General features: G+C 47.0%; 1 long non-coding RNA gene across 1 annotated transcript; it reads left to right on the top strand.

Moving 5' to 3' along the window:
* The first annotated feature begins 6,696 nt into the window (after positions 1-6,696).
* LOC123147869 (uncharacterized) lies at positions 6,697-7,527 on the top strand. The gene is made up of 3 exons (XR_006473490.1): positions 6,697-6,871; positions 6,964-7,021; positions 7,229-7,527. It is a non-coding gene; the product is annotated as an uncharacterized lncRNA (long non-coding RNA).
* Positions 7,528-8,404: the final 877 nt, after the last annotated feature.

Below are 8,404 nucleotides of genomic sequence, written 5' to 3' on the forward strand. Positions count from 1 at the left end.
AATAAGAAAAAGAGAGAGAGAGGGAAACCCACCTGGGCCTCACCTGTGCTGGCCTAGTCCACCTGGCTCGGCCCAGCCGACTGGCCTTGCCAGTCGGCCTCCTCCTCCCGCCAGGAGGACGAGGAGCGCGTGGCCGGCTCCCGCGACCACACGCCGGCCACCTCCTGCTTCTGCCGACGCCCTGGAGGCGTCTAGGGGTGCCACGCCGAACCCACGTCCCCCTCTCTCCCTCCCTCACTCTCCCCCTCGTCTCCCTCACCCTCTCCCGCGATGGCCGAGCGCGATCCTCGCGGCCGTTCACCGTAGTCATCACCAGAGCCACCCCCTCGCCTCTCCGACAAGCCCATTAGCTCCGCGTTGCCGTCCTCGACCTCCTCGTCAACTCACGCGACGCCGGACGCCTCCAAGCACCTCCCCGACGCCTTCTTCTTCCTCGGTCCGCCGAGATCGCCGGCAACGCCCCGACGACGTCCGACCTCCCCCGAGCCCGCTGAGACGCATTCTGCAACCGCTGTGAGCCCATCTTTCTTCCGCCCCTCTCCCCGCGCTCGTCCGCGTCCTCCAACCCCCTCTGCCATCGAGGCCGAGAGATCGGCTCCGCCGGCCATGTCGCCGCCGTGGCCACAGGCGCGTAAGCTCAAATCCGAGCATGCCTTCGTCTTCCACGCGCTCCCAGGAGCCCGTAGCACCATTCCACGCGCCTCGCCGTGCCCCGCAGCCTCGGTTTCGGCCTCACCTTAACTCCGGCGGCCGCCAAGGTCGTTGTCGGCGACGTTTCCGGCCACCCTAGCTCCACCCACTGCCACCACTTGATGCAGTTTGCTCCCATCTATGCGTAGATGCTCTCCGTCGTCGTTTTGGTTGCATGAGCACGAAACCCGCAGCCCTCCGCCGCATCTGGCCTCGCCGGCGGCTAAACGCCGGCGAGTTTGACTCAGTTTGACCCCTATGTGGGCCCAAGTAGACCCCCCTGAGTCTATGACAGGTGGGGCCAGTCTGCTAATTAGTTTAGGATTAGTTTTAACTAAGTTTAATTAGTTCAGTCACTGACATGTGGGCCCAGGCCCCACTGACAGCTAATTAGTGTTAATCTAATTCTGTTAACTAGTTGTGACACTGACAGAGAGGGCCCACCAGTCAGGTTTGACCTGGCCGACCCAGTTGACCCGCTGACGTCACATCTATGTCATGCTGACGCATTAATTCAATTACTGGATTTATTCTTTAATAGGAAATTCCAGAAAATAGTCAAAACTTCTAAAAATCATAGAAAATCAACCATAACTCCAAATGCAAAGATTTATATATGAAAAATGATCAGAAAAATTCAATCTATCCATCTGTAATGGTTTCATGCATGAAAAAACAAGTTAACCTTGCTGTTTAAGCAGAATAAGGTGATGCGCTAATAAGGCCATGTTTAATGAGCTAATATTCGAATCTTTGATTCAAATGAGTTCATCCCCTTCTGTTTTAGCTTGCATTAGGCCAAGAAACTTTCATCTTGCCATGTCATAGCATACATCTTATTGTTGCATATTGCCATGTGTTGATTATGCTTCGGTGTGTCTTTCGTGGTAGGTTCTGCCTCCGAGGATAACCCCGAGTATCCGTCTGAAGGGCAGTACCCTACTACCCCTACAACAAGCAAGCAACACATTGATCATTCTGATACAAACCCATGTTCTCGCTTCTGCTCTTGTTTACTGCATTAAGACAACGCGATTCAAACTGTTGTGTGCTACGGTAGTTGAACCCTTATCCTCTGCATGACATGTCATTGCCACAGTAACTAGATGAAACCCACTAGCATGTGTAGGAGTTGGTTGAGCCATGTATGTGATTCCTACCTTGCTATGCTTGCTATGCTTAGAGTTGTGTCAGGTCTGGTTCATCTGGGTGATGGGCTAGAGTGATATGATTATGTCGGTAATATGAGGGATGTGTTGAACATGTTTTGGTAAAGGTATCGATGAGAGGCCATGTAGAAGTACATGGTGGGTTGTTTCATTGAGACCGTCCATAAGAACTGAGATCTGTATGTGTGATTTAAGATGTAGTTACTACCGTACATTGGGCCCGAAACCAATGGATCCTCTCGGCTTCTTAAATACCTTAGTACTTTGTCCAGGAGTTGCAAATAGTTTCTGGTGTTTGTAGGTTATGTGTTGGCGGCCGTGCGTAGCGTTGACCCTAGGGGTGGGCCATGTTGCGGTAGATACACCGTGGCACGGTGTACCGAGTCACCGTTTGGTGTCTCGGGAACCCTGTTCACATCGTTCCGGGTCGTATGTGGAAACCTCGGCCGGACTCCCTGCGGATGGAACCTGGATAGGTGATACACCTGGACCAGAGACTTAAGTGTTTAGGTAGGCCGTGGCCGACACCCTCGCTGGGCTTCCGCTTGAAGGTTGCCGAGTACATGTCGTGTAAACGGCGGTAAGTGGTGAAAGCATGTATGAAGAAGTATACCCCTGCAGGGTTAACATCATCTATTCGAATAGTCGCGTCCGCGGTAAAGGACTACTTGGTTGCCTATACAGTTCATAGACAAGTTAATGGATACTATTAAAAGACTCAAGATAAGTGTGAGTACCGAGGATGGCCCTAACGTAGGATGACGAGAGAGGATCCCGGTGGAGTATTGTGTTGGTGAGTAGTGGACTCGTGTGCGAAAACTATTTTACTAGTGGAGTACCATAGGATAGCTTAGCCAAGAGTCAAAGCTGGCTTGCTGCAATAACCCCACCACCTTCTTGAGAATGAGCATGTATATTAGGTTCTGATGTAAGACTTGCTGAGTACCTTTGTACTCATGTTTGCTTAATTACTGTTTTCAGACGACAACACCGCCCCCTCCGATGGGTTCTACGTAGACCTTGATGTCGACGAGTGACTAGCCACCCAGGTAGTGATCCTGGCCATGGAGGGCCCTATGTAGATAGACAGGCTTCGAGAAGCCTTCTTTCTTTCTAGTGTCTGTACTCAGACTAGTTGCTTCTGCATGTGCTTGTATGATTGTATGACTTGAGTGTCGGGTCATGTGACCCCTATCTGTATGAACTTGTTATGTATGGCTCTCTGGAGCCTTTAAATAAAGTACTTGAGTTGTAGAGTTTTGTTGTGATGCCATGTTGTATGTACTCATATCGGGCATATTGTGTGTATGATTGAAATGCTTGGTATGAGTGGGATCCGACAATCTAGTTGTTTATCCTTGACAGCCTTTCTTATGGAGAAATGTAGTCTAGTGTTCCTCGAGCCATAGTAGTCCGCTACAGCTCGGTTCATCGGAGTCCTGCTAGCCCAACACTACTGCTCAGGACACTTGACTGGCCGGCATGTGTTTCACGTCGTTCCTATGTTTGTCCCTTCGGGGAAATGTCACGCGGTGACATCCGGAGTCCTGCCTAGCTTGCTACAGCCCGGGTTCCCCGGAGTCCTGTTAGCCCAGTGCTATAGCCCGGAATCATTCGCTGATGACCGACATGCTCGATGTGATTCATGTATGCTTGTCTCTATAGGTTTGTGCCGCTTTGGGTTCACGACTAGTCATCTCGGCCCGGGTTCTCTGTCATATGGATGCTAGCGACACTATCAAATACGTGAGCCAAAAGGCGCAAACAGTCCCAGGCCACGGTAAGGCGACACCCATGGGATACCGTGTGTGAGGCCGCAAAGTGATATGAGGTGTTACCGGCTAGATCGATGTGGCTTGGAATCGGGGTCCTGACAGTAGCGACCACGAATGGATTAGTGCCGTAGCTCGGAAAATAACCTGCAAGAAATGAAACCGTGATGTTCTGTTAAAAACCAAATCATTTCTGCAATTCCAGATAGTCCACAACAGAGCGCAAACTCCAACCCGAATATGTCTTGCTAAGTCTGGCTCAACCCCATTAAGCCATGTCCCAAATAATGCATTGACCGAAGTCGGTGGAGTAATATTAAAAGCAATATGGACCGTCCTCCAAAGAACTTTGGCCAACGGGCAATCAAAGAATAAATGCTTAATCGTCTCATCTCGATCACAGAAACTACACCTAGTAGGTCCTGTCCAATTACGCTTGATCAAGTTGTCCTTTGTTAAAATAACTTGTTTATGGACAAACCACATAAACACTTTAATTTTTAAAGGAACTTTGACAGCCCAAACATACTTGGAAGTTGGAATAGCATTCGAATTAATAACATCAATATACATTGATTTGACTATAAATACTCCAGAACTAGTCAACTTCCAGCGTAATACATCGGGTTGGTGAGAAAGTTGAACCTCCATCAGTCTCCTAACTAGATGGAGCCATTCTTCCCAACGATTGCCCGCTAGCGACCATCTAAACTGAATATTAAGGGGGACAGATTGAAATACCGTCACCACGAACACCTCACGTCGTTGAGCAATCCGATATAAAGACGGATATTGAATGGCTAAAGGTGAGTCTCCAAGCCAAGTATCCTCCCAGAAACGTGTACTTATACCATTTCCAATAACAAATCTCATCCTATTGAACATTGATTGTTTGACTTTCATTAGTCCTTTTCAGAAAGGCGAATCAGTCGGCCTGACTGCGACCTGGGACAATATTTTAGTCTGGAGGTACTTGTTGCGGAGGATCTGCGCCCACATGGCCTCGGTTCCGGAAGAAAGCTTCCACAACCACTTACTAAGAAGGCATTTGTTCTTAACTTCAAGATTTTCAATACCAAGGCCCCCTTGGTCTTTCGGTCTACAGATAATGTCCCATTTAGCAAGCCGGTATTTCCTTTTAAGTTCATCACCCTGCCAAAAGAAACGTGACCGATAGAAGTCCAGTCGTTTCCTAACACCAACTGGGACCTCAAAGAACGATAAGAGAAACATAGGCATACTCGTGAGCAGCGAATTAATCAATATCAAACGGCCTCCGTATGACATGAGCTTATCCTTCCAACAGCTCAGTTTTTTCTCAAATCGATCCTCGAAGCACTTCCATTCTCTGTTTGTTAGCCTATGATGGTGTATCGGAATACCAAGGTATGAGAAGGGTAAACTCCCCAACTCGCACCCAAACAATTGCCTATAAGAATCCTGGTCGTCTTTGGCTCTACCAAAGCAGAACAACTCGCTCTTATGAAAGTTAATCTTTAATCCGGTCAATTGTTCAAAAAGGCATAACACTAGCTTCATATTTCTCGCCTTGGCCAAATCATGCTCCATAAAGATGATTGTATCATCTGCGTATTGAAGGATGGATACACCTCCATCAACGAGATGAGGTACCAAACCACCTACTTGACCATTCTCCTTAGCCCTTTCTATCAAAATTGCTAACATATCCACCACAATGTTAAACAGGATAGGGGACATCGGATCTCCTTGTCTGAGGCCTTTATGTGTCTGGAAGTAATGACCTATATCGTCATTCACTTTAATTCCCACACTCCCTTTTTGCGTAAAGGATTCGACCTGTCGGCGCCAGGCTTCATCAAAACCTTTCATACGCAATGCTTGTTGGAGGAATGGCCACTTAACCTTATCGTATGCTTTTTCGAAATCCACCTTAAAAATTACTCCATCTAATTTTTTGGAATGGATTTCATGGAGCGTTTTACGAAAAACAACCACCCCTTCAAGGATGTTCCTGTCCGGCATGAAGCAGTTTGGGATTGTTGCACCACAGACTGCGCAATCTGTGTGAGCCTATTGGTCCCGACCTTGGTGAAGATTTTGAAACTAACATTGAGGAGGCAGATCGGTCTGAACTGCTCAATCCTCGCAGCCTCCACTTTCTTAGGGAGCAATGTGATAGTTCCAAAATTCAAGTGAAATAATTGAAGCTGTCCAGAGAATAGATCATGAAACATAGGTAGTAAATCCCCCTTAATAATGTGCCAGCACTTTTTATAGAACTCGGCCGGGAACCCATCCGGACCGGGAGCCTTATTGTTTTTCATTTGTGCAATAGCATCAAACACCTCCTTTTCTAAGAACGGGGCAACCAGGATATCATTATCAGCAGCAGACAATTGAGGCACGTCCTCAATCCTAGACTCACCGAGGGACACACAATTATCCTTCGGAGGTCCAAATAACTGTCTATAATACTCGGTAATATAGGTTTTGAGATTATCCTGACCTAAAATAGTACCCTTATCATGTTCAAGCCATGTATATATACGTGCATTTACCTGGTCGCGTGGTAACTACGTACTTACGTTCAGTAAGTGCAAATGTGCCCTCCCTTTATAAATATAAATCCTTTTAGAAATTCAATACAACTATATACGGATGCATATAGACACATTTTAGAGTCTAGATTTATTCATTTTGCTCCCTATGTGGTGCATATTGAAATCTCTAAAAGATCTTATATTTAGGAAGAGGGAGTATAATTACTAAACAGTACGATGGGGCGACCTAGGAGCATCTACAGCGATTTGCTACCGTGCACCGTGCGATCAACTCACTCGACGCTCTGGATCGTCTCGTCGTCCAACCGCCTCCACACGGCCTTTTCTATGCTCCCAACTAGGAGCGTCACAGCAGGCCCAAACGTCAATGGGCCGCTGCTCTGAAGAGCTATTTGGGCGCCCTCTCTCGTTCACTCATGGAGGCTAACCTTCGATCCCCAATAGACGGTTGCGATCGTTCTGGTGCTAGGGGAACTCAAGACTCGCGCATTACGGTTGCTCCTCCTTCCGCATTCGCTTTGGTTCTCTCTCCCAGGTCCTCTTCCCCTCCCGTGCCCATCTTGCATAGCGACGGCGGCAGCGTGCTGGCTTGCTTCTGCGCGTTAGCGATGCCATCCCCTGTCGCCCCGTTCTCTCTTCTGCTCAGACACGGCTCTCCTCCGGCCTGCTAGCACAGCTGCAGCCGCCTCCTCCACTTGTGCGCTGCTTCTTTATCAGATCCGTCCGCTCTCCGCCGCTCTTCCCATTATCTGACACAGCCCGTATTCTCTGTTGTTTATGCTTGTGCAGGTGCATGCACTACTGAAATCCAACATTGCAGAAGAAAACTTTCTAGAATTTCTACCAGGTACTTCACATGTCGCTATGTTATACATATGCTAACATTAATATTTTTTCGTTGCCAAAACATGCAGATAATAGGACAATTATTTACCTGTTAGGAAGATGGATGAGCTAATTGAACGTCCTAGCAAGTATATCATGAAATTTGCATTTGTTCGCCTTTCCACGTGGGACGTATTTAGTTCTGACAATTTTTTTTTGAAATGAAAAGGTAGATCATGCTCTACCTTATATATTTCAAAACAGGTCGTAGCCCGAAGACTATAGGTCAATTACATGAAGCTCATATTACGCACCATGGTGCAAGGCCATGAGCAGCCTGTAGGTTAAAAGAAGAGAAGAAAAGAATGGAAAGGGGAGGAAAAGGGGGAGAAGGCCGATACAATATAGACTAGGCCACTAACATAGTTCTGACAATTCATTCTCATACTAATAGATGAGCTAATTGAATGTCCTACCCAGGTATATCATGAAATTTGCATTTGTGAATCTTTCCACGTGGGACATATTTAGTTCTGACAATTCATTCTCATACTAAATCAGAGACCCAAATATCATATTTTATTTATTCTCCATGGATTAGATTAACTCTACACAACGCTTCTATCACGAGCCATATGTGCTTCTTAAAGTTTATGATTTGTGGTGTCAACCTTGAGTTCGAATCTCAAGTTATCCCTTCTATAGTTTTCTGAATATGTTTGTGCTGTCTGCTAATGCATGTGAATCATATAAGCTATTTTTTAAAGAAAAATCTAGAACTTTGAACAAGACTAAATCGAGGCATTGTAAACTGAATCTCACATGCTTATACCCTTCAGGTTCTTATGTCAACGTTTTGTCCCAATTTCATCAAGATGGTCGAGCGCGGCAATGCGCGCCTTTATGATCTAGTTTACTGTGTACCACACACTTATACGGGAAATGCGACGGTGTGCACGTAGGGCCGGACCACGCTATGCAACTTTTCTTGCGGTGCCACCCCTGATAAGTATTTATCACTCCGTGCCATCATGGGTACCAAAGAGTGAGAAGCCTAGATACATGCAGCAGGCAGAAGGCACTGTACACGATACGATAAAAGATGGCAGGGGAGTGTATCGTTCTGGTCCAGAAACTTGTCAGTTCTCTGAAAAGGGAAATAACGGTTAAGGCGATCGTGTAAGTGTTCTGTAAACACCTACAGGTTGTGTTTTCATGTACACAAGGCAAGGCATGGCAGGGGTCAGGGTAGTACTTGTACTGTTGCATGCTCACCAATTCGTCTACGGATACTGATTACGGGCGGCACAGCTGCACCACGTGTATGGATTACGATGGATGTGGGAGGGGCTAGGATGCAAATGAGCTGAGCAAATCTTTATCTGCACCAGATCAATGAGCTGTG

This window comes from Triticum aestivum, chromosome 7A (genome assembly GCF_018294505.1).
Source record: "Triticum aestivum cultivar Chinese Spring chromosome 7A, IWGSC CS RefSeq v2.1, whole genome shotgun sequence".
NCBI lineage: Eukaryota > Viridiplantae > Streptophyta > Magnoliopsida > Poales > Poaceae > Triticum > Triticum aestivum.